This window comes from Venturia canescens, chromosome 5, assembly GCF_019457755.1.
Source record: "Venturia canescens isolate UGA chromosome 5, ASM1945775v1, whole genome shotgun sequence".
Taxonomy (NCBI): Eukaryota; Metazoa; Arthropoda; class Insecta; order Hymenoptera; family Ichneumonidae; genus Venturia; species Venturia canescens.
The window spans coordinates 12,912,466-12,939,434 of record NC_057425.1 but is presented as its reverse complement, the minus strand read 5'-3'; the positions used below and the strand labels follow the sequence as shown (position 1 = coordinate 12,939,434).

At 41.6% G+C, this 26,969-nt stretch overlaps 1 non-coding gene across 1 annotated transcript; it reads left to right on the top strand.

Annotated features, from left to right (window-relative positions):
• The first annotated feature begins 7,091 nt into the window (after positions 1-7,091).
• LOC122411762 (U12 minor spliceosomal RNA) lies at positions 7,092-7,241 on the top strand. The gene has a single exon (XR_006261222.1). It is a non-coding gene; the product is annotated as a U12 minor spliceosomal RNA (small nuclear RNA).
• The last annotated feature ends 19,728 nt before the right edge of the window (positions 7,242-26,969 follow it).

Here is a 26,969-nt window from a genome sequence, read left to right as displayed (position 1 = left end):
AGAAAGGAAAAGGGAAGAAGGAGAGAGTAAAGAGGACAAGGAGACAGAATGAAATGAGACAAAACGTCAGGCCGGATAAGCGAGTAAGTCGTGACGAATGAATCTTTCAGTAAGGATAATGCCCGAGAAAAGGGCTAAAGGACGAAATGTGCTGAGCCTTAAAATTCTTTTGTCAGAAGAGTTAAATTTATATACTCCACAAATTGGAGTGTTTTTTTTTTCGTTCTTCTTTTATTACGGAGTCTCAAGAAAAGAGGAAACAAAGGGCAGCGTGATATTAAAGGACTGAAGGAGACGCGACGGAGGGAGAAGAAGTGAGAAAATGAAAATGAGAGCAAGGAGAAGAGAAGAACCCTCCTGCCCGCCGGGTGAAAGAGAAAATGAGAAAAGCGTGGAGGAGCGCTACACCAGCCGATGTATAACTCACTCCCGTAATAACTTTCTCGCGTTTGGCCGCGATAACAATAAAGGCGATTGCGCAAAGTGAGCTCTTAGCGAAGCGGCCCGGCCCAGGTGCATGCGCTCGTACTTATATGCATACATTAAGCGTGCATTGACCGCCTTCAAGTGCCGGATCACGCGTACCCAGCACATATACACTTCCTACTTTATCGCAACAACATTTCGGCAAGGAAAGTAAAACGGCGCACGATTCGCTCGTAAAAACCCGTGGGATCATCTTCTCAACGAGATTTCAGTTTCAACGAATGCTATTCGACAATCGAGTCGCCGCTACGCAGTTCTTTATTCCCCGAGATGAAAATTACAAAATTTTGAATTTTTCCCTCGTAAATAAAGCCGAACAAAAGTGTAAAGAAAACTTGAGTGAAGCAAAAAAAAATTCTTCCGCAACGAACAATCATTGTATGGAATTTATTATAAAAATTGAAGCTATTTTGGGTCGATGACCGGAAAAGTGTAAAAAAATCGAGATTCCTGCTAAAGCAGAACAAAACACTCGAACGGAAGTGTAACAAAAAAGTGAAAAACCGGCCAAAAAAAAGTTGTTTCAACGAACAACCATTGCATGTACGAAATTTATTACAAAAATTGAATTCTATATATTTTGCCTCGATGCGATGAGAAAAGTGTAAAAAAATCGAAATTGTTGCAAAAGCAATAAATAAAAACTCGAACAGCAGGATCCTTAAACACAGCGATTTAATGACGATTAATTAAATGGCAGTTCGAAATGCCCAGACGTTTGCTCCGCCGGCGTTGGTCGCTACTCTCATCTAATTATACACGGGGATATGGCCCTCTCGGTTCATTCGTGACGTACGACCATTAGGGATTGGCGATATCGCGTTATATCGTTCGTCCTGTTGCATCTCTCGAGCATGCTCAATCGATGAGGTAAAACAAGCACGATGCAGGAGGGTTATGCGATTACGGATACGTGCGTTCGTCGGAGAAACAGACAACTTAATGGATACGAGAGGGGGCTCGAGCAGGCCGTGAGGAGAGGGAAGATGAAAATGGAAAGCGGAAATCTTCGCAATGGCGTTTTTTCACGCTCGGATTCCACGGGATATTCGTGATCCCGTTATCTGGCTCTCAATTATTTTGCTTGTTTTTCCGGTCCATTTCAACGTGCGGCTTCGCGAACGTGAAAACATCGTGAATCAGGATTTCGAAACTGCTCGGTTCCGATTAAAATCGCGAATTTTCAATGTAACCGAAAGTTTTGTATTCCAACGATTGAGACATAAACAAGTGCGAAGAACATTGATAAAGAAAATTCGCATTGTTTCATGTCGAATCTTTCAAAAAATAACGATAAAGGAACAAAAATCCTCGATCGATGGACCAATTTTGCTCATCGTCGCGTCACGTTGTCTCGCGCACTTTCGTCTCATGACATTTAGTTCATGTTAAAAAATGAGTCTGCAGATGTTTCCTCAATTTTGTGCTGAAAGTGTGCCCAAAATGGATAACGCGATAGGCGTTTCTCTCCGCAAACTTGGGAGAATGCATAGCAACGTTGTGCTCGTAGGAGAAAGATTTTTCTTTCTTTTTCGTGCTCGTGGGAAATTACATCTGGTAGTGCTCTTTGAAAATACTTTTTTGCCTGCTCTCAGGGCTTGAAAAAGCCTTCTCACCTCGTTACGAGGGAGCACGAGGAGCGTGTGTGCATGTGTGCAGCCTCGTGGAGCGCGCAGTTACGATATGAGATAGTGTAGGTCTTCCTGATAATGTAGACTCATCTCGAGAACTTTGTACATACATCAGGAAGAAAATGGAGGGAGAGCAGAGAGCGAGAGCTGTAAGCGTCGATTGCGTATACACGAGGAGAATTTCCACTGGTTTCGTAGTAAGGAGAAACGTGTATGGTAGCGAAGAAGAAGGGTGAGAGTGGGGAGAATGTTCCAGAGTGCCAGAAATCGATGTTTGCCCCCACATCTCATGGGTGCTTTGGCTTGTGAAATCGAGAGAGGAGCGAGAGAGAGAAAAAGAGGGAGAAAGAGGAGGAGAAAAAAGTGAGTGAAAGGGAGACAGAATCCTCCCCTATGCCCTCGAGAATTTTTCGTACAGCATCCTTCTCCCTTTTCGTGTGTATCCGTTCTCCATCCCCACAGCGACCTCAATGATTTTTTCTTCTGCTCCCAACACTGCAGAGTCTCTCGTTGATTTTTTTCTTCGTACCCAGCGAATCTTAAAAAAAAAAGAAAAAGAAAAAGGCGTTGTTTCAACGGGACTGGTTGGAAGCTATGCAGCATCGACGGAAAGATTTTAATCCCTGGTGAGAGTAGCTACGAAAAAAGCAAAAGTGTGCTTTGCCACTGAAGTTTGGAGCGTTCGTTTTTAGCTGAAAGTAGCAGAAAATATGGCCGTGAATAGAATATTTAATGCAAACAATGCGATCCACTATTTTTCAAAGGAATTCAGTTCATGATTTTTGGCCTGAAAGACATTTCACGAGCTGCGAGAGCTCGGATTCCTTCAAATGAACAAATGAACTTCTAGCAGTGGGTTTCGTTACAAAGTTTTGTTTCCACACGATTCTTACGTCCCTTTCATTCACCATGGCAAGAGGGTAAGCTCGGATAATTTGATCTCTCCGACCGAAAATCCACCCTCGCAGCAATATTATGCTTCTCTTCAGATCTCGCGTCTTGTCGTACACATCAAAATACAAAGAACAGAAATAGAAGGAAAAAGATTCTTCTGAGTCACTGCTGTGTGCACCGACTCCCCGAGTATATAATCGCTCATTCGTCTCTTCAAAGTTTCTCCCTTTTACCTCTCGATATAAGAGAAGAAAAAAAGCTTGCGCTCGAAAGGAAACAGAAAAACGTGCGATTCGCCATGAGGGAGGGGAAAAAAGCGAGGCCAGCGATACTCGAGCCCCCGTGTATCTCGCAGCAAATAAATGTCTCGTGAAAACGTGACGTGCGGTTTCTTCGCGTCGAATCGCTCGCAAAGATTCTTTGTGATATATCGACGGGACAAAATCCCGCGGATGCGGGTCACGTTATTAGTGAAGAAGACCAGAAATTACATAATTCAACAACAATTCGAAAAAATCTCGAATAAAAAATGGTTGAAAAATCATTTCACTGAAAAAAAATGTCTTCGGATAGTGAATTAATGTAGAAATCCTTAAAAAGTCACTAAAAATGAAGAAGCATACAAAGCCTTTGCTTCTGCGTGTTTCGAAATGAGCGCAATTTCCATGCAGATCGGGCAGATCACGCTTCAACCCAAAAATCAATGACCCCACCACAAAGTCCTCGAGTTCTCGTGTTCCCGATAATCCCTCCATCCATAGCCGGCACGACGATGATGCTAGGGATTCCCAAAAACCCTGAATCCCATTTCCCCCCCGAAAGTAGTGAACCCCCGAGCATTCTACGGTTGTTAAGGTCCAATTTCGAAAGGGCGATACTCGCAGGGAGTTATTCGAAAAGGCACGAAAAGTCCTGTCGCCCTGGCAGTATTGATCGATATAAATCTATGAAATACGAGGGCTCGAAAGTGCATAGGAAAAGCGACGTTTGTATATTATCATATATATTTAAGGTAACTCCTGTACTGCATGCTAGTCAAATGAGTGCTAAATTTTCAAAACGCTTTTAGACCAAGTTCAACGTACCGATTAAACTTATTGTTAGTAGATACGTATTCAAGCATATATTATTAACGTGAAAAAATATTTAAAATGATAGTTTTGCAAAACTATCAACTGACGGATGCAAATTTTCATGATGACACATTATCACAGGTATTTTTTAACCGATTTTATTGCACCAAGTCTCATTTTGTTCTCAAATTATTCCTGATTATTCCTCATTTTGTTCCAAACTCATTCCTTCACAAATTATGAACGAAAAAGTTTTTTCACTCAATGAACAATTAGCTGCAACAGTGAAACGATCGAGTTGAAAAAAAAACTACACGGTGGATTCGTAGAGGACCAGTTGACGAACAAAATATGAGACTTGTTGCAATAAAATCGATGAAAAAACGCAGATAAATCTTTGAAAAATAGCAGTTAAAATGTGTCAATGTGGAAATTTGCATTTATCATTTGATGGTTTTGCAAAACTATCGTTTTTAATATTTTTACATCTTTAATACAAATCCACTAACAATAAATTTAATCGGTACGCTAAACTTGGTCTAAAAGCGTTTTGAAAATTTAGCACTCATTCGACTAGCATGCAGTACAGGAGTTACCCTAATGGGCCGCTGTCTACAATGAACAAGTTCACGGGTACGATTCGACGTCGGCGAGAGTTCGTACGAGCGCGTACCCGCGGAGCAGGGAGCGTTGGAGGATCCCCTCTTGCCAAGCTGTCTGGCTTTGACAATGTTCTGCCCATTACGAGCGATGTAGAAGAGCCTGGTCACACACAGAAAGAACGAAAGCGAGAAAGCTCGGTGGGTTAAACGGGGACGGAGAGCGAGGGTGCTCGCAATGAGCAGAGGATCCCCTCGGGCAGCGAGGTTAGCGGGGGCGCTCGTAAGCGTGGGGTGTCCTTGGCCATGCGGCGAGAGCTGGGCATCGAGAGCAGTGCGCACAGTGCGTGCATATAAAGTACGCGTATATACATGGTACAATAATGGAAAAGCGTCGGAGAGACAATATCGGGAGACGCGTACACATACGAACGAAAGCTACACCAAAACAGGGGTAGCCTGGGTGGAAAAAACGCTGACGAACTCGTGGGTGCGAGCCGGAGAATGAAAAAACTGATGCCCCAAAACTAAGGAAATGAATGGGAGCGATGGGAGTTATCGAAAGATCACGCGGAGCTCGTACTACTCCCGATCTTCGATCGATACAAAAAAGGGCTTATCAGAAGCACAACTTCCCCGAGGGGGAGAAAAGCCTCGATAAAAGGAGCAACGAAGAGTTCGGCACGAGATACTAAATAAACGGCGTCGGTAAATTCTGACGAAAATGACAAAATAATCGCATGATGAAGCTAACGAGTGAACCCTAAAAGAGTAATATATGCCGAGGCCGTACGAAGATGAAAGAGGTTTCGAAATGGGAAGAGAACTCGAAGAATTGGGGGTTATCGAGACGAGAGACGCGCAGAGAGCCCGTGCTGGGAGTTGCGGCCGTAATGTTGGCTAGACAAGGACAACGGCTTGAGGGAAAAGGGCGAGAAAGGGACACGGGAGGAGCATGAAACCACGGAGAAGGGTTGAGGAGAGAGAGAGAGGGATTGTTCCTGAGGGAAACTGAGCGAGGAACAAGGGTGAGAGAGGTAATTAGCAGACGGGCCAAGAGAGAGAGAGAGAGAGAGACGAAGAGAGAAGGAGATTACAGCCATTTTGAGAGAAGCACTGTAAAGGGGTGTGAGTGAAAACGGGGCGGTGTACGGTTTCCTCCTTCTAACGCACTACACACACACGCGTTTCCTGCTCGCGGTTTCCCCTCGAGCGTCAAATCTCTCTGGCCCGCCTGTCACCACAAACCTCCCAGAGACGTATACGCGCGTGTCCAAGGGTTAATTATGGTCCACCATGGTAACATATCTTTGTCCCGTCGAAATACTCCCTCCCAGAATTTCGGCTTTCAGCCACGCGAGAGTCCTGTTTCTTCTGGGAGTTTAACGCCAGGGGGCTCTGAATTTTTGAAAAGCTTGACGATGCGAGGCAGAAAAAACAGAATCGGTGGAAATCGGAGGAAGTTGCAGGGAAAAAGGGAGTAAAATTGGCAAAGTTGGATTTCGAGGACTCTCGATTTTGAGGATGAACCTTTGTTCGAATTTTAGTAATGTTAAATCTTATTTCAGTCCTTTCGCTCTCAAGTACGACGGAATTTTGAAGTAACTTTCGAAATAGACAAACGATGGTGCCAAAAATGTAATTGAGACGAAATCGAGTTTTTCATGCTTTTTTTCACATTTCTACGTAAATTTTCCATCTCGCAGTGCACCAATTCCAAAATTTATCTCAGTCGTGCCATTTTAATAAGTGCCAACTCGCCGTTTTCGAGTAACGAGACTAATATCATTATAAAACGTTTATTACGCGATAATGAAACCATTAAGGGTGCACGGACCCGATTCCTACGAGTGCTGAAATCGTGCCTGAAAATCTGCCGTCGCAATGCCCTTGAAAATCCATTCGAGAAAACGTACCTAAATTGGCAAACAGTGCAGCTGAAATTTCATAGAATAATGTTTATCTCCGTTTCATCGGATTGCCGAAAAGTAACATGAATATTCAAGCAGTCGAAGGAAAACAGCGAAAATTAAAATGCAAAAATGTTTTTTTTTTTTTCCTTAAAAATAAACAACGGACTAAAGTTATAAAATCAGTGCCAATAATTTACAATTTTACGTAGATAAACATTCGACAATCGCAAATTCACTTTTCAACGTTAATTCATCGCTGTGATTTCTCAAAAAAGCGGCAACACGGACGTGAAAAATTTTGTCAAAAACGTTAAAATAATAATTCGAGATGAAACATGCGTTCAGCGTTCAACAAATTCTCACTTCTCGACCACGATGTTGATCACGAGTTTTAGTACGCGTCGGTCCGACAGGTGGCTCCGCGTCGCGTCGATTCGCGTATGCGATGTCGAGCCCGAGCGATTACTTAAGAAATAGTGCGCGCCACGAGAATTCGTGCCTTAAACTAATGAGTAAGGAAAATATAGAGCTTTGGTAACGCTTAGCTATGCTCTTTTAAAGCGAACATATTTTTGAAGGGGCACAGGTCGTCCCAGAAGCTGCTTGAACTACTTTTTCGAGCGGCTCGGTGAAGCGATCTACCTCGCTATTTTAGAGAAAATAAATCATTAGTAAGAGATCGAGAACAATATTTCAACATGAAGAAAATCAATATAATTAATAAATGTGTCACCATTTATTTTTGGTACTCGATAAAAGGTTTTTGCTTTTGATCAAACGGCTATTAATAAAATTTACGAATTGGAAGAGTAAAGAAATAATTTTTATTTCAACTGCGATTATTATTGGAATCTCTAACACGGGGGGGAAAGGCGTGATCTAAATTTAATAAAGCAGGAGTGCGTAAATGTAGCATTAGTTATAAGATAAATAGTAGTAGTTCGCGGTTCAACTGCTAGTCATCGAATATCTTTCTTTTTAAATTTTTGTTTCCTTTTTTTTGACTTTTCGTGAGGTGAAAACACACCTGCTTCTTCCATTTTTTTGTTTAATTTCGTGCAAAAATACTAATGTTAATTAATATTGTTATGATGAGCGCGATGCACCTCGGTTATAGTTTGAAAATTCAACACCAAATGTCTCACAAATTTAGTCAGAACGCAACATGGATTTTGCTTCAAACGCATTTCAACCGACTCGGAATATTCATTGAAAAAATAAAAAAACATTTGTTAAAATATTGAAATCAATTCATATGCGCAATGAATTGTGAACTGACTTGCAAATCTAACAGAATAAATTGTGTGAATCGAATTCAGCATCAAATTAGTCCAAATAAAATGGTGCATGGCTTTGGAAAAAAAAATGGTTAAATAATACTCCGAATGAATTCGGAGTCACGTATGAAGATGAGCGAGCACATATAGCATAAAACAGAATTATCATGAATGTTTTGTGCGTGGCTTTGTGCATCCAGAATTCCGAATATTATCTGTTCATGAAAACCTGTACGTTGAATTTAATCTCCCATAGACTCTCGTACATGGTCCACAGAGGGAAAACGGTTCGAAGGCTCTATGAATGCTGCTCATCCCGACTGTTTAATCTCCGACACGCGTCACGTTTCGTAGCATATTTCGAGACCGAATGATATCCCATACAGAGGCTTCGAGAGAGATTTTTAAAAAATGGCTGCACGACGATCTTTGTGGGAAGAGAAAACCGTTATCGAGTCGAGTCCACCGAGAGGCACAGGTTCCGTTCGATTCCTCGTGTCATTTCCTTCTTAAATATCATGCAGCATGAGATTTCGAAAAATATAAAATCAAATGAAAATTCACGATCCACGAGTCACGATAAAAAGAGATAAACAATTGTCACCACTTTTCTATTTCTATCTTAAAAAAAACTCCAAAAATTTTAACTCCGAGGACAACTTTTTACATTTTTTCCCAGTGAATTTCGTATTTTCCAAAATAGATCGTTTTTTCCGCAAACTGGAAGAAAAGCAACGAAAGAGTATTCTTGTTTTAATTCCCCACCGTCTCGATTCGAATAAAACAAAACAAAAAATGATTGCGGCAAGAACGGGAACCTCAACTCAACGATATAAAATGGCCAGTGGCGAAAGAGCATCTCGTTGAAATGGTCAAGGGTTACGGATCGTCGACGTACCGATGAGGATAGTGTGAGAGGAGCATTTATAGGCGCGGAGAACGATCGTTTCTATCGCACTTTGGGAGCCTGCGGGCTTGTTCGACAACACGTGCATGTATAGGAAAGCGTCGGAGCAAATCGAAGAGCAACGGGGGAGTTGGCAGGACTCGCTCGAAGCCTATACACCAAACGCGCCTCTGCACGCACACACACACACACACACGGAGAAATAGCGAAAGCTATGGTGGGTGGGAGAGCCGGTTGTAGCCTCGCGCGTCTAATGCACGCGGGATTCGCTCTCTCGTGGTGCGACTCTCGCGACACACCGAAATAATCTCATTCAGTCACCCTCCGCATGCGATTTGCGAGTGTGCACTACTCTCGAAACCCCTCGATTCTATAACAGGCGGTATAATCGCATACAGCCGATACCACCTTCCACCCTCCTGCGTTTCCCCGTGGCACGACCCTTTACGTGGTTATCCACACCCCGTATCGTATTTCCTACGAATTTCACCATCGACAGACGCCAAGTTGGAGAATAAAATCGCGCGACTGTCGGCTCAACCTTTCGACTCCTTTCAAACTAAATTTTTCAGTCTTTCAATCTTTTTGACGAGTGAATTTGCTGCAAGAACATTCCATGGAAATTTAAGGTATTCCTTTCACGAACCCGAAATCCCTAAAAAAAATTGATTTTAATTTACAGTAAAGTACAACTGCGTCCAAATAGATTGACGAAATTTCAGGTCAGGTTATCGATCATTTAATGAAGAATTAAAATGTTAAAAATCGTAAAATTTCTACGGGAGCTTATGGAGAATCCGTCATCAGCACATTTCTATTCAATAATTCGTGCACCGAATGACTCTATAAATTCCTGATACAAACTGTCTCGCGGATGGAAAAAAATGTAAGGAATCCATAGCAACGACAAAAATCGAATGTTTAAAAAAGATATCAACGATAAAAGTTGGAAAAATGGAAGGAACAGAAGCTTTTCCCATATAACAGCGACTTCTCAGAGGTTAGGAATCGGTCCAAATTTCGAGTGGCCTAGTTTGCGACACCAAAAAATACGGCCCTGCGAAAGGAATACCTTAACGTCGATGCGAACACCACTTCTTACTTAAACTCGTCGTTCTAATTGTTCTAGTTGCGAGTTACGAGTTATGGAGATAATAATTATCGAGGCATTTCCCACGCGAGGAAAACGAAGCTGAAAATTCTAGTGCGTACTGAGAATTTTTGCACTTGCATAGGATTGTAATGTATTTGATTTTTTTTCTACGGTTTGAAACTATCTTCATTGCGAGGTTTGAGAATTTTTTTTTTACATTTTTTGTCGTGTATCAATGTGCTTGTCCGAATTGTTTTCCCCTCGTATTCGGTGTGAATTTATACAGTTATCGCATAATTCACTGTACTGACGATCAAAATTTGCGATTTTTAGTATATTTTCACTTTTTACTAAATTTTGGTCCATGAAAATTTAGAGCTGAAACGAAATAACTTTTTCACATGCATTAATTTTTCCTATTCGCATCGAGTTGTTCAAAGTTCAAGTAAAGAAATTGTAAATAAAAAAAAAAAATTTTATGCTTCTCGCTATTAGTTGCTAAATTATTTTGCCACTTTATGGAAAAAGGCTATTTTTTACTGATAAAAACGAATCTGCTTTGATTCCTTGATAGCAGCGCTTTTGTCTGTGATTAGAAGCAGAATTTTTTCCTCTCGTTTCATTCGAACGTGACTCTCGAAATTCCCAAGTGAATCAGTCAAAAAAACGACTGATTGCGTTTACGATATCGCCCGAAAACTGAGTTACTTTTTTCTCCCGTATTTCCACTATTTCGTGTATGAAAAGTGACGGAACATTTTTGTCCGGCATAAAGGTGGCTGCGAGCCGGTTGGTACGTGACATGGAATTCAAATTCGTACACGAGAGAGGCGCGCACAGGTTAGGGATTGGAGAAGGAGGGAGAGTTAACGCACGCGGCTCGTTGAATTTTCAACCGAAATTCGTTGCTAAACGACGAGAACATTCACGTGTGTCGGAATGTGTTTGACAACTTGCTGCGCTGTCGGCGCCCTCGCGTTGGTATCGAGATTTTTTTTTCAATTCGCGTCTCGCGCATACCGCGCATGACCCTAAGTAAATTCCTTTTCTAAAATATTCTTTGTGAACGCCCACGAGGAGCGAGCGAAACAAGTAAAAAAAAAAAAAAAAAAAATTGACAACTCTGCCGAATATTAAAAAATTCTCTCGCTCTCGGTTCTACTATTTTTATTAAACTTCTCTCCAAAAGTGCCATTTTATCGAACATTATTTTTTCTCCACAAACAAAAACACAAAAAACAAGAGCTACAATTTGATGGTAGAAATTCAAAGTGGTAACGATGCCCGATCGAGATATCAGTTGAGGGAATTTCGAAAAACCGATGATATCACAGGGATCAGGCCCAAAATTTCAAAGGCGAATTGTATGACGTTGCACGCTCGCGTATAATTGGTAGCCAGCACGCGAGCCAGTATATCAGAATCATGAGAAGCGAAGCTAGCTCGGTTCCCCGTGATCCACTATTTCACCGAAGAGTGTCCAGATACACGAACACCAGGAGGCTTGGCACGTATATAGACGTGAATTCCTACGAAAAAAGTTGTCCTTTTTCCTTTCGTTTTTTTCTTTATTTTTTTCAAAATCACTGGGAGAATGTTAGCGGCACGCGAGAGCGAGGGGAATTCGGTCGAAGTATCGTGAAACGGTCCATGCTAAATGAGCGACTGCGGCAAGGTAACGTTAACCTTAAAAAACGTTGAATTCTCTGGAAGGATTGAGCCAGGAAAGAAGTAAAGAAGCCAACATCGGTTGGCGAGGAGCGTGAGCGTGCAATTTCAACGGAAGAGACAGAGAGTTCAACTCGGAAAATAAAGTATAAACGAAGTTACAGAGAAGCTTACGAAAAACAAACAAACCGTCTGAGGTTCTTGGAGAAAAAGAGAGCGAAGTGTAAACTTGCCTCCGAAAACTTTGGCCCCCCGCGGTCCATCTCAAATCGCTGGCATTGCTAACGAGCGCAGATCAACGCTGATGAAAGCTTTCACACACGGTAGCAGCAAAGATTTTGTGCACAAAGGTCAAGTTTCACTTCGTGTGTGGAAGTTGATGATACCGTTGGACGCTCAGCCATTAAATCATCGTCTTATTGTCGTTGACGCCCTTATAACTAGCGTTGTACGAGCTTCCGAGTGAGGTGTATGTCTCTTGTAATTTACAACATGATACCGTTCGTGCTCACCACCGTATGGGCACCTCGGATGAATGGGTGTGAGCGAGCTAAATAACGGGTCATTGTAAATGAGTGAAAGTCTCCGGAACTCCGCAGACAATATCGATAACGAGCTTTGTACAAATTTCAACAAAACTTTGATATTTTAAAGCCGGAGTCAGGAGGATCCTTGAGCCAACGGAGAAAACAAATTCGTTTTATATAGTGAAGAATGTATCATTTTTCAAGAATTTTCAAACTATTTACCCACCGATTACAAAGAGCATAGTATATTTTTCGAATTTTCCAATTTTCCGTCCCTAAAATTCTAAAGAGCTTTAAAAAGTGATGCACGTGAGAACTACATTTCGTTTCGATTTCGAGTGTCACTCATCGTGTCAGACCAGCCCTTACTGATAAGTGGAAATTTATTGTAAATCACAAATTTTTAGGACAGTAAATTTTATGATAAATACACGAATATTTTTCCATACACATAATTTTTTTTCAGGGTTGCTCGAGCATACTTTACAATACAAACATTTGAAGTGACTGAAAAGATTTTTCGTCATGCTTATAGAGAAAAAAACTCGTGAGTCTTTGAATAAAAGGTATGATCTTTTTACTATGGTGGATAAAACAATTCTTATTACTGTTCTCTAGCTTCGAATTAATGCTGCAGTGCAGTACGTACGCGGAGAGACTTTTATACGAATATTTCGGATGAATACATAGAAAAATTTGCTATATTTTGTAGCAGCACTGTTGAATGTCACCATTCTATTACATTTCACCAAAGTGCATGGTAATTTTGATGCCGAAAGCAGTTCTCTCAAATTTTATTATGTACGATAGGCAAAATTTAGGTCTGCGATATTCTTACATCGAACGATGTATCGATATCCGAATGTCACTCGTGTCTTTGGTGAAACGTTGAAAATTGGTGAATTGGACTGGGCAAATTGGTGAAACGTGGAAAATGTTTTTATCGTTGAGTCGCACCGTCCGAAAAGAAGTAAATTTTCCTTTCGACAAAGATTTACTTGACAAAGTCCGCTTACCAACGGAGCGATTGCTTGAAATTTTACTATGTGCCACTAGTTAATTTTCACGTTTATTGAATTTCGCTAAAGCAAAATTCAGTATGGTAAAAAGGAAAATACGAAACTGCAATTTTTCGTATAGCACAGAGAAACGATTGCTATGTTATCTCCTAAATTTTCATCAAACCATTTCATTATTTACTATGTTTTTAATCAAAATTCGCTCGGTGTTGATTTTTCATATAGTACAGCGCGTTATTTACTATGGACTGTGCTAACGGTTCCCCAAACTTTTGCATTGTTTGAAACACTCTGCTGTAGCGATTATTATCATAATATCGATATGGTCCGACGTTACTATAAAAACATAGTAATTTTTGCTATAAAAGTCTCTCCGTGTATACACTGTCCCCAAGATACTATATTCCTAGTCCTTTCCTCTAGAATTTTCGGCCTAACGTGCACCGAGCCTGGAATGGCTCGTAGGTAAACTGTCTGCAAGAGTCGGACAGCGCAGCGATATATCTGATAAGGAAAAGGTAGGATCAAACGTCGCGTTGCTGGTCTCGAAAGTCTGATCCGTGAGATAAATCATGACGCTTTTAAACTTTCTCGTGAGATCCCTTTGACAAAGGGATGGATTTCAAAGGTCCGAGGGCGCAGCGAGGAAAGCAGGAGTACAGAGAGGAAGAGAAGGAGTCTGAGAATAAATGCCCATGAGGCGGCGAAGCGTAGCCCTCGGGCTTATCTGTTAGGAGCATTGCTTTATCGTTTCTCCAGACCCTCGTTTGGTAATGCAAATAATTTTCCGGAGTCTGGACCTCTACAGGAGTAACGTGTTGTTATAATCGTTTACAAAGCTCCGAGTTTCTTAAAGAAAATCTGTTAAATTGCGAACGTGCAGTGTACATCCCAGGGTGTGCTGAAAGCAGAACTTTGTCGAAATGCGAGATGAAAGTGCAGAGTTGAGAAGAGAAGCCGGAAGGCTGCGAGCGACCTGCTCAAACACGGGCCGGTACATCCCTCGTTTATTGTTATCCAGAAACAATAATAATCGTTGAATTATTCGACGAAATGTAGAGCCACTGCGACCAAAGTAATGCAACGAGTATGAAAAAAGGGGCGTGTTCCCAGGTGGCGCGGAAGCGCGCGTCCGGAAGTCCAACACTCGTCCATAGTCCCGTTGTAATTTTGCTCTCTTCCTCTCACTCCGCGTCGTCCCCGTTGCGGGGCTCTCTTTGACATTTTCATCTTGACATTTGGCGGCTCGCGCGCGACTTTGGTTCCGCCTGCACAACAGTGCGCGTCTGTGCATACGCTCGATTTGGATTATTAACCCGTTAATACTCGCCCCCGCAGTCGGTAACGAGCGATATGCACGGATGCGAGCTCCCCTGCGCCTTTCTCCGCGGCAGCGTAGTTTGTGTAGTGTCTCCGGATGCCTGCACACGTCACAGTATCGGGGCGCGCGCGCGAGCGCGCGAGTTTGTGGATTCGCATTTGCGTAATTGGCGAGATAGGCGAATGCGAACGAGCATATATTTAATATTATTCGTGTGCGAGTATAATATTCCGTTATATATACGCTCGCGCGAACGCGACGTTGCTGTTTTCGAACGGACATCGCGCCGTGCACGTAAGTTCGAAATAACAAGACTGGGAAAAATAACTGCGCTGGCATTGGCTGCGCGCGAAAACACGCGCCGACGGTCTTCCTTTTGTCATTAACTCGACAAAGTACGATCCCGAAGAACACGCGGCGTTAAACATAAAAAAAACGTGAGAGCTCTACATAGATTTGCGATTAGAACCTTGACAAACCAGTTACAAAAGTAATGAATGTCTTTTTGAACACCGGAGGGAGAGAAGACTCCAAGGATTTGTTGGCATTTCTCACAGAATCATCGCCGTTCTTGTTTTTAGTTTCTTTTCTCTCTTCAATTGTGTAACAATGTTATTTCATGTAGACACCGCTCGATCGTAATCTCGTTTCGTGTGGCTCGCGGTACCGTAGCGCAATACACGCATGACGCTAACTTTCGAGTCTCTCTTTCTCTTTCTTCCTTTCATAAACAGTGTTTTAGTGGAGCCGTGCGATACTATGAGAAATGCACATCCGTTGATTCACGGTACTTCACCCTTTTTCATTCCCACAGAGCCGATTGTGCGAGACGCCTATCGGCAGAATCGAGAGGTCGTTTTGCTGGGTGCGCGTCGTTATCTTCCGGGATCAACCGCAAGTGAGATTCTCGTATTCTCGTGCGAGTATTTTTCAATTAATTTACTAGTTTTTATAACGTTTCTTCTGCAACTGTGTATTTTTAAATGGAGATACGAGACGACTCGGCAAATACGGGGGAGAGACCCAGCCCATTTCATAATTCCATTTGCTTAATCGCTCGAACAATGGGAAAGACAATACGACAATTAGTTTACTCGACGTGCCTTCGGATAACACGCGGGAGATAAGACACCGGAATTCTCTGGAAAAACGTAAATTCGTGCAAACAACGAATCATATTCAAACCTGACAATACTCTTGATGCAGTGAGAACGAAATATTGTTGAAACATTGAAATATTTCGTTGCACGTATTCGATAAAAGAATTTTCCGGAGCCAACGAAATTTCTAATGTTACAACGGATCTTGCACGGAGCACAAACTTTGTTGTAACGTAAAAAATTTTGTTGCAAGGGCGAAATAATTTGTATTAAAAAAAACTATTGGAAAATTTCAACAAAATTTTCTTCCCAGTTTCCACTCCGCCTGGCCCGACTTAGAAACCAAAACTGAAACTGCGGAATTTCAAAGATTCTACGAACGTAGCTCTCGCCGCCGAGAAGAAAATCCTCCGATTCTCTCATTCCTTATTGGCGCATTCTGGAAACGTCCTTCGAAAAGATTGGAAGCAGCGACAACGGATATTTCTTCAGAGATTTAGATTTCGTGAGAAGTGAATGAAAACTCAGGGGGAGCGACGTTGTTTGTGACGTACCGGCGTCAAGTGCGAGCGTAACGGGAACCTCGTAACCGCAATGTGTGTCGCGATAGACGTAACGTAACTGTGGCCGTTCCCGTCGCGACTAGAGAGTCCCACAAGACAAAAAGAGTTTGTCCTCCAAGTACTGCTTTTTTAGTGGAACGAGCAATTGCAACCGTAAGAATTTGCCGAAGAGTGTAAAAGCGTGTGACAGTTGTCTCTCCTTCAAGGAGAATAAATGTACGAAAGAAAGGCTACGAGGAGGTCCGAGCGTGAAACGGATGACAGGACTCGCCAGGAGAGAAGAAAACCAAGAGAAAGAAAGGCGCGGGGAAGAAGAAAGAAAAAGAAGAAATAGACGGAGCCGCACGAGAACCGGAAGTCTGGTGCGTGCCGCGTCGAGACTCTGTGTCTTGCAAGAGGATCAATGTACTGTCCTATGTATGGCAGTGTGGTTTGTATAAAGTCACGTTATATCGGCGTTGCGACTTGTCTTTGTACCTGTTCTTACTACTGCGTTCCTTTGTACCTTCCTATTCAATATTTGCTCTCTCATGCTCGCGCTTCATTTCCTTTTCTCCGATTACGCGGAGGTCAAGGATTTTCGAGTCCCCATTTTTATTTTTTTTTGAAATTTTGGAAAGTTTTTGGAAATTTGAGGTTTTCTTGTTTTGAGGTGGCTCCGAACAGCTCGTTCTCAGGGACGAATCGGTCCATCTCGACTGGGCGAGAGGAACGGCACTCGAAGAATTGCGAAACAGGATCGATCATGGCTTTAGATTTTTTCTCAAACTTGTCTTCGGAAGGCAGAGGACTTCAATGGACTCTTGCGGGCCTCTCAGCGTCTTGACGTACCGTTAGAGGCGTTTCTCGCGGCGGAAAAGCCTCCTGCGACAACGAATATAACGCGGAAAAAGTATGCGGATGCGACAATCGTCGGACTCTCCGCGCGGAATTTGTCACCCGGAGATTTGCCTCGAGTAACTGGCGACGAGAGTTGAACGTTCAAAAGTGCTCTTCATCTACTCACGATCGTTGGAGAAAAACTTCGTAGCAAAGTCCTCCGACTTACCTGTAACAGAGGAGAAACATTGTAAGTGAATTGTATTTGTTGCAGGATTGCAGGAAAATATGTAAAAACACGATCGATCTTTAGTTTCCTGTGCTCCGGTCCGCATCTATTCTAATTGCGCTCAACGTTCACTCGTATTGTGAAAACGTTGAGGGAGTCAATATCTGTTGCGCCACACGTGATTGAAAAATTAGAAAAACTAATGAAGCGAGCCATAAAACGGCTTCTCGAGTTTATAATTGCTTCTCATCTCCAACGTTTACAATCACCGAGTTTTATCGAGGCCATAAACGGAGGAAATATTATTTGGGTTACCGCGCGCGTGCGAGGAGAAGATCGTTACTACCGAAATGTCGATAAAGTTGAAGAGTTTGAAAATGTAGTGAGACTTTTCCGCTGGTATCCGCTAGGCTGCTTGGCACCTTGCTCCGGAAATATATTTTCAAGTAAAACGTTGGATAACTCGGACATTTTGATCAACAAATTTGACTCGAGCATTGAGATTCGTTGGTGCTTTCAGTTTCCCAGGAGTGAGTTAGCTTCGAACGCTTGCGTTTTCAATATAATTCGAAAAAAAAATGGTTCATTCTCTCGCACCGAAACAAAAGCTGGATATCTCGCGTAATAATAGTGAAAAGAATTGAACGCGATACGCGGTAACATCGCGGGAGTATGTATACAACCGATGAAGAATAATCGAAAAAATTTAAGCCCCCCACCAATATTGTGCTTCGATCGAGACGGCTTTGCGAAGCTGCACACCAACGTTCCGACATCACACACTCTCACTCGCGCGTTCGCGTACCACGTAAACCGTCAAACGTTGATAAAATGGGATGGAGAATAAACAAATAAAAAAAAGTTGGAGCCAGTCTCGAGATATTTGCTCTGATCCCTCGAATACCCATCCATAGGGCCCGTTTTTCGGCGCGCAAAGCGGACAATAACCTCCCGAAATCACGAAGCTAGTATTCTTTTTATTCCTCGCACCCTTCACAGATTCCATTGTCGAATGTAAAACCAATGTTTAACGTCGCGAACCGGATGAAAATATACGAAAAGATACTCCTGAAATATCGAATATCGCTTTCATTGGTTTTACTGGAAAAAATAGCAACGTTCTTCATCTGCAAATATTTGAAAGCAAATTGCGAAAAGTGCAGAGACAGTGGTCCTAGGAATAGAATCGCCGGCGAATTCAAAATCATAGATTTTTAATATAAAAAAGTCAAGAGACGCGTGAGAAACGAATGCTGAAATTTCCAGAGGAATTTACCAGGCATGTGATACCCTGAGGACCGTAAACGTAGGGGAAAGTGGAGTTATTTCGGACGCAGGGTAAAAAAAGACACCGCAATATCTTTATATTCCAAAAGCCCCACTTTCCCGCACTTGAACTCACGCGACAGCCCTGTCGATGTTTAGTGCACTCACGTTGTTCGAGGCGTGGAGTGATTTGTTTTCTTCGAGGTAAAACCGATCACAAAATTTCGTGCATTTTGATCTGATTTTTGCCTATACTCGAATTGATGAAACTACGGGATAAACGGTTTCAATGTTATTGAAAAAAATAATTTGTTATCCTTACTCCATGAAAGAATCATTAACGCAGTTCAAACTTGGGCTTACCCTACTGTTTTTTAATTATTAATTCATTGTGAAATTTCGCAGTTTGGGGTGATTCCGAACGTTCTGCTCTCACCCCATAACGATTGATTGTTTTAAAATTTCAGTAACTTCGCAAATACAAATGAAAGAAAACACCAGCGCATGGGGCCGGGTTGAAATTCCGAACGGTGAGAAATCAGAAGGCTCAAAAGTCCGAAAATCTCGCTAGTGCGGTATATCTATATATTTCGAGTCCCAGCTAGATTTTCGGACTTTTGAGCCTTCTGATTTCTCACCGTTCGGAACTTCAACCCGGCCCCCAGCGCATGGTATATCGTGAAAACAAAAAAGCTATTTTTATTTTGAAAAATATGAAGATCCACCACCCGAAGACCGGATTATGAGAATCGAGTGTGAAATGCGGGCACTCAAAGTTGCACGAGCGAAAGTTCGAGTCGACAATTTGTTTGCGATACGGTGTAGCAATATCTAAGGCAATCCAGATTTGCCCCGAGGTCGTCCGGAATTAGCCCGGAGCTTCGGGATAAATCCGAATTTACGGAGTGTTGTTTTTGCTAAATATCTATAAATTTTTTGGATCCATCAGTTTAAATTGACATATAGGAAATCGTAAACAAGACATCAAAAAGAGTAAAATGCATCGAAAATTTATTTTTTCATAATTTCATCGTGTGGTTCTTTATCCCAATTTCCCCTACTTCGCGCAATTAACGCCTAAATAATTAGCAATTATTCGGAAAGATGTGATTTCCTCCGTGCAGAAGTGAAGATCCGAGAGCGCCATTGGACCGGGTCACCGACCGGGGACACTCTCTCGTTTTTCAGTGCAAAGCGATCGCGAGATTTCGTTTTGTACAATCTTCATTGTTAAACAGAATAATGCATCGGTCAGAGTAGGTGCGAATGGCTGGCTGGTGTGGCGAACGGCCATGTATAGATCGGTTCGTTGGCCGCAATGAAACAAGTTTGCGGATCAGTGAGCTTCGGAGGTGAGATGAGCGCGAAAAATGCAACACACCGTAGGGGACGCTGCGCATATTACCTCCCCGTAAAAGTACACGAGTGTATAAAATAGGTGGAATCTTTTTATGTGCATAAATACATATGTAATGCAGGTCCGCGCGCGAGCGCGCGGCGCCATTCGACGTGGAACGGAGTGAGTGTGGAAACGAGAGTTCTGCTGGAATGAATGAAGGATCGCTCTCAACCTCGCTCGCCGTGTAATATCCGTTTGATGGATTGTTCATCGCGACTCATTGCGTTTTCCCTTTGTAGCTTCCACGCCCGAGATTTTATGTATGTAGGCTCGCGCCTTTTTGTGTTCCAACCGTAAATGCATGCACCGAACTCGTCTCAATGGGAAGTGAGCGCTGTCGGAAGCCAACACACGGGAGTGATGATTTTTCATAATTTTTCCATCCCTGGCACGGCCGTTGAGATATTTCGTTCGGTATTTCCGTTTGCATCTGGACCGTCCGTAAACGTCTGCAGGAAAAACGAGCTTCGGGAGATTCAAATAAAATCCAGGACGATTATCATCGTCGCGTGAAATATGCGAAATCGAATGACGTTACATAAACGCGTGCACGCAAAGGTCCTTGCTCCAGAATAAACCGAAGAACAATGAATGCAAAACTGCTCTCCCGGTTAATCAAACTCCGAATGTATATGTACGAGAAGACAAACGCGGACTCTCTTGCGCGATGGGGGTGGAAATGAGATGCGTGTACAGTCAGAGTGCGCTCCGCCCGCGGAAACTTGCTGATTACATGCCCAGAGCCAAGGCGACTTGCGTCTTCTCTCGTAGTTGTATAGAAGACAAAGATCGAGAGGGAGAACAGCGGAGAAGAAAGGAGATCTAACCTCGAATTCAACGGTGAATTCAGTAATTCGCGTTGGTTACACCGGATGACAGAGTTTCTGCGGTTATCTAACGCCCACCCGGGCGCATATACATATGCATGGATGCCAACGTACAGAGCTGTATCAGTCTCTCGGTTTCCCTCCGTGAGCTTTCGAGACATCGGCGAATTATCTAGCTTCGAAATAATCGCTCTAACAAGGGACGAATCCAACTACGTCAGAGAGCCTCTCGCCGAGACGAGTATGTCGTGCGATAGCGAGAATTTGTAGCTGAAAACGCACGGCCGTCTCTCGACCCTGCGATTGCGAGGGCCCCGGGGAAACTCTCCGGTTCAAAGGATAATTTAATCTTGGCCTTCCGTTCGAACGAGACGAAAAACTTGGGACTTCGTTTCTCATTGTTTTTCCGATAAAATATGAAGAGATACGTTGCGTTCCGAACGCGGTCTGACGAAATGAAGAGAAAAATATTTGTAACTCGCCAATTTTCTATTTCACGAAATATCGGGGCAGGTTGGAATTATTGGAGGATGCTTTCAGATGATTTCGTTGGACTCCAACGTTGCAAACTTCAACGTCATTCTTCTCGAATTGTTCCCCTAAGCCAGGTCTAAGAGGGAAACAGAAAAAGCACCAAATTCGAGCGCTTTGAGGGAAACAATTGACTAAAATCTTGCAGACTTGAAAAGGCGAAATCTGTGGAGACCGAACGACGACAAAACGGCGACGTTCATCAAAATTCTAGACGACGCGAGTGCAAGGAATTACAGAATCTCCAGATTCATTAGCCACTGGAAATTAATCTTGCCTGCTCGAGAACGTACGCTGTACCCTCGCGCGATTATTTCACTGTGCGACGATACGACGAATGAGATTACTAGCTGGCACTATTACAAGTAGCATTAGTAACGACGGACGAGAGAAAAACTCGGGTGTCCCATTGTGACTCTCGTTTGCAACATCTCAGCTTTCGATGAGCCAAAAAGTTTTAGCTACACTGTTAAAAAAAAATTCTTTTTCCAAGTAATTCAAATTATTTGAGGGAAATTCATTGGCTACTAAAATATTTTCATTTGGGTTGGATAAAAAAATATTTTACGTCCAATAAATCATTTTTTTGGCAGTTATTGATTAGTCGTTATAATAAAGGTTCTTGAAACTAAATACCGTTATTTAAATTAAATACAGAATTGCTGCCAATAGCAAATAATATATTTTCGTGGTAAATAAATAATATTTTTGGTGGCAATATTTTATTTTGATGACATACATGGAAATTACTCATGAGAAATATGCAATATTTTCCATTGGAAACACGCAACGTACTTGAAACAAGTAATTGACTTTTATTCCAGCAATCACATTACTCTTCGGTATAAAAATAAAAAACTTTAATCGAAAAAATTTGTATTCCAGGAAGAAGAAAGAAATTACTTTCTAAATTAAGATTGTACATTTTTTTTCATTTCGAACAAAACATACTTTGGCTGCAAAAATTCGAAAGCTCTGTCGAAATTTTTATTTAGTCAGCCGAATTAAATTGACGCATTGTTTGTAGTGAACGTGCAATCTCGTCTATTAACGGTCCATTATTTTTAAGAAATTTATATTTGTTTTCATAAAAATATTAAATTTATGTCAAAAACATATTTACATGGAAACAATAATGAATTACTAGATAATATACAAGTAATTCATTTATTTGCATTAAAAAAAAGTTACTTGTTTGAAAAAAAATTTTTTAACAGTGTACGTGACGGCGCGCGGTGTTAGCAAAACAGATTCACTAAAATTGCTCCTGTAATAAAAGTAACTCCAACGGTCGACCTCGTTACGTTCAATTATTGTAGCCATCCTTACTTTATTCTCAAAAATAAAAAATCAAATTGTTTTGTTTCGTCGTTGGTGAATTTTATTGACACGTGGAATTTAGCCAATTCTATTTGTCGACGAAAATCTGAGAAACGGTGGAACAAAGTTAGAGAAAAATAAGAAACGAGAATTCCGAGCTTCCACCTGACGAAACGGAAGTCGTCGTTGCTGGGTGGATCATCTCTGGAATTCGGTAATTCAAAGAAGGCGAGAAATCAAGCCAGAGAAGATTCTTTTCTTTCCCTCAAAGTCTCCTCTCTCTCTCTCTCTCTCTCTCTCTCGCTTTTCTATTTCCCAATGACGCCGGCTCTTATTGATCTCAGACGCAGCAATATAAAGATGGGATTGGAACGGGAGTTGTAGAGATAGATCGGGAGTTAACAATGTGGACAAACGAACCGTTCATATTTTCCCATTTTTTCTGCCTGATCGAGCATCGAGTTGAACCTTTTTCGATGGTTCAACCTCGTAAAATTTTGCTTCCGCAGTTATTTATTTCTATTTTTATATCCATTTCGCCCCAGATCATATTCCCTTGTCGATGAAGCATGTTATTAAATTTATGGTCATTGCCCATCGCGACGATTGTACGTTGGGAGAAATCGAAATTCTAGAAATTAGTAAAATCTAATATAAAACAAAATGTGGATGAGAGATCTCGGCTTCTCGTAATACTAATTCAATACGAAACGAAGTTAGGAACGTTCCTTATCTCAAAATGCCATCGTCTCTCCGGTAATTTTCTCATAACTTGAGCAATTCGTATCTGGAGTAAATTCTGTCGCACTCCTTTCCCTAAACCTCAGCGTCGAGGGCTTATCTTTCGAGCGAACGCACTTTTCGAGAGTCGCAGAACCGGGGTGAGGATTGAGTTTGCTGTAGATGAAGGGCCGCTCGGCTGTTGTCATACCTCCGCAGCTTTTCGAATGAGAAAATTTTCCTACTCCGGGAGTTTCGTGCCCCTTATTCGAGTCGGAAGTATAACGACGACCGTGTCGGAGACGGAAGATTTCTCTCAAATCTACCGCACGAAAAGTAGCCAATACTATTTCTAGACGAATAAACGAGGGCGCGTCTTCTCGAAACTCTCTTGCGTTTCCCTCTCTCAAGGCTTGGATTGTTATGCATTGTCTTTCAAAAGTAACGGGTCTCATCTGTTCCCTTAGTTCCACGATTTATAAACTCCCATTGTATTGTTGCAAGTGGCAAAGGGGGTTGACGTCTTGTCGGAGACTCTTTTTAAGGAGCTTCATTAGCGAACGAAAAACGTTCGTTTTCGTGAAAGAAAAAAAAATCTTTTCCCATGCGGGAGAACTCGAATTTTCTGTTCCATTATCTCCGAAGACGAGAAGAAAATCAGCCAAAATTTTGTCGCGTTCCACGTGGGGTTGTTCATCGCCACGAAACGAAGCATCGTTCGTGCCCGTACCGTATTTTTCTATTCCTTTTTTTTTCTACAGTCAAAGTTACATTATGCTTGAAAGGGTTTGTCTAATTCTCAAGAAGCCCTTCCGGCAGAGTTCTCAAGCGAGTATATAGACAACTCACAAACATCAACGTCGTCAACGTCGTCGTCGTCGTCGTTGCATCCGCCACAGCCGGCTAAATTAAGAGTTCGAGAGTTCGGGCGTTCTTTCTCATTCGAAGGAAGTGACTCAGTCAGACTCGCTAATGTTTCGGTTGAAAAAAGATTTCCAGACACTTTTATGAATCCACAAATGTTCCTCGTCGGAAACAAACTCGAATGCTCATTCGCACCAAGAAGTTTCATTCGACGTGAGTTTCATTGTTACACGAAGAATCGATTTTTTCGAAATTACATAAATCAAGTTGATTAAGGTAGTTCATGCACGAAACGATTTTCTTAAGAAAATCACGAAATTTACAGAGTTTAAGTGGGTAGTCGACTCGCACACGCATATCAAATTTTCAAGGGTTCGTCTTCGAAGGTTTATTGAAACAAACGTGCTTAAATACGAAGAAAAATACACAGAGTTTCAAGGACTATGCGTAAAAAATCGTTTATTTTTTCATGTTACGAATGAACGCTTTCTACGAAGTTTATGAAAAAGTACACGATACCAATATAATGAAGGTTTGGGAAAAAAATCGCGACGATTATCTTACTAGAAATGAAGATATATTACGTTTAAGATTGAACGAAATTGGTAACGAGCACTCGTATAACCTCGAATTTGCTTATTTCGGCATTTTGTTTCTTCTTGACTTTGGTCCATTCGTGCCTTCTGTCTTTTTATTAACACATTTTTCTTGATCCATTTCCCTCATTTGCGCTCTCTAAAGCGATTTTTGACATTAAAACTACAGTATTTTCGCCAGGGACGAATGAAATTTCGGGTTCAGTCAGTGATGGATCCCCGTTTAATTAATGGCTCGTAAGGCATTCGCCAAAAGATGAGTTGAACAAATTTATTTACAATTTCGAATGAATAAATCTGACATTAATTTGAGGTGATTATATCTTTAATTGGGAAGTGAAAGTCGACCGAATTTAGACACCCGTAAAATACAATCCTTCGAGCATGATCTACCTTAAAGTAATTTTTTTCTCTTCAACTATCGATGCATCGATGGAAAATTTACTTGCAATGAAACGGACGCCAAATCTGTCCGATGAATAAATGTTTTTTATTTATTTAATTTTTTATGAATGAAGTTTTTCAATGTAGATATCATTTAAAGAAAAAAAAAAAAAAAAAAAAAACAGCCAATAAAAACGAAAGTTGGATCATTTGTTCGCTCTTTGTCCGCGTAACTTGGCGATCCTAAAAAAAACTTGAGAAACGAGGAAATGCTTCATTTTACATATATTCTTCACGAATCATTGTACAGCCGGGAAGGTAATAAAAAAAATGTAACGAAACGTGAGGCTTCTTTTCTCTCTTTCTGTTGCAATGGTATAAATAACATAGTGAAAGTCCGGCACACTTTTTCATATCGATTTCTTGAGTCTCGTGCTGGTGGTAACGTCGCTGTTGCGCTTCGTTTTCCTTTGTACTATAAACTACGGCATAAAGTGTGTGCGCATTTATAACTTTATCGCGGTTTCTGTAGCGCGTGAAATTGCTGTGTGAGAATCGTGTTTTCGCTGCACACATACGCAGGGGCTGTGGCAATTTTCATGTTTCTTTATTTCTTAAAACTCGTTTCGCATTTACTCGGAACCCAACAAACTGGAGCTCAATAGTTTTTCGTTTGGTCAAGTAAACGGTCGAATAATTGCGTATTGTACAATTATTTCCTGGTCTATGGAAGACACGAAAAAAACGATCGCGGTGTGTGTGTATTGATCGGAAAAAGAAATACTGACACAAACGTCGTAGACGATTATTTCGATGCCTCGACGGAATGTTTGCAAAAGTAAGAGGAAGAGTCGTGCAGGAAAGACAAATATTGGCAGTCACAAGATTTCATTTCCTTCCTATATATACAGATATATTGACGCAGTAATATCTCTCGGCACATTTTCTCTCAGCCAAGATCCGAATAAGAGAGTGTGTACAATGAAAAAGGACAGAAAATTCAAGGAGGAAACTCTGCAGACGTGTTTTCAAAAAGTTAAGGAGTTTCGGTACAGGCGATACAATGTTGCCATGCTAAACCATGCTAAAAGCATAAAAAATTTCAAAAAGTTCAGAATTTTATAAAATTTGGTGAACATATTCTTTAGTGCCAAATTTGACAATACAAATTTTTTAAGATTTTTCTTCTACACAGTTATCGAGTAATTGATCACTAAAGTTCACGCGTACAAGCATAGCGTTTCCAAGGTATACATTTCCGGGCATGAGAAATCTACTTTAATGCGTAATTACTCGATAACTAAGTAGAAGAAAATTTTGAAAAAATTTGTGTTTTCGCACTTGATGTTGAAGAACATTATCACCAAATTTGATCAATTTCTTAATATTTAGACTTTTGTACCGAAACTCCTTAAAGCGCAATGGAATAACTGATCGGCCGATCTGCTTGGGGATTTTTACTTCTCGAATGGGCAAGTGTATCGAGTCTTTCGATTTTGAGGTCGTCAAGTTATGAGCAACGGGGGGGGGGGGGGGGGGGGGATAGGCAATCTCATACGATTCAGACTCTGTTATTGCTTGGACGATTAATCATACAATTAAGAGAGAAATCTCGTTAGCGAAACGGTTTATCATTGTTCGGTTGAGTCGAGGAGCGAGGAGGGTGGAAGAGGAAGGGGGATAAAAATTCTCGAGCTCGTTGGCAATTCCTGTGGGAATTCTCATCGTCTAGCACGAGTTGTTAACTTTTTATCATCACGATTTTCCACGTACGTAACGCTAGTTGCAAGACGAGCATTCGACACAGTTCAACGGACGTTTTGCAGTGATCGTTTCTCGGGAAAATTCAACGAACATTTTCATCCTGATGATGATGATGATGATTATTTTCCATCGCAGGGAAATTCGAACTTTCAAACTTCGTTTCTCGATCTATGGCGTGC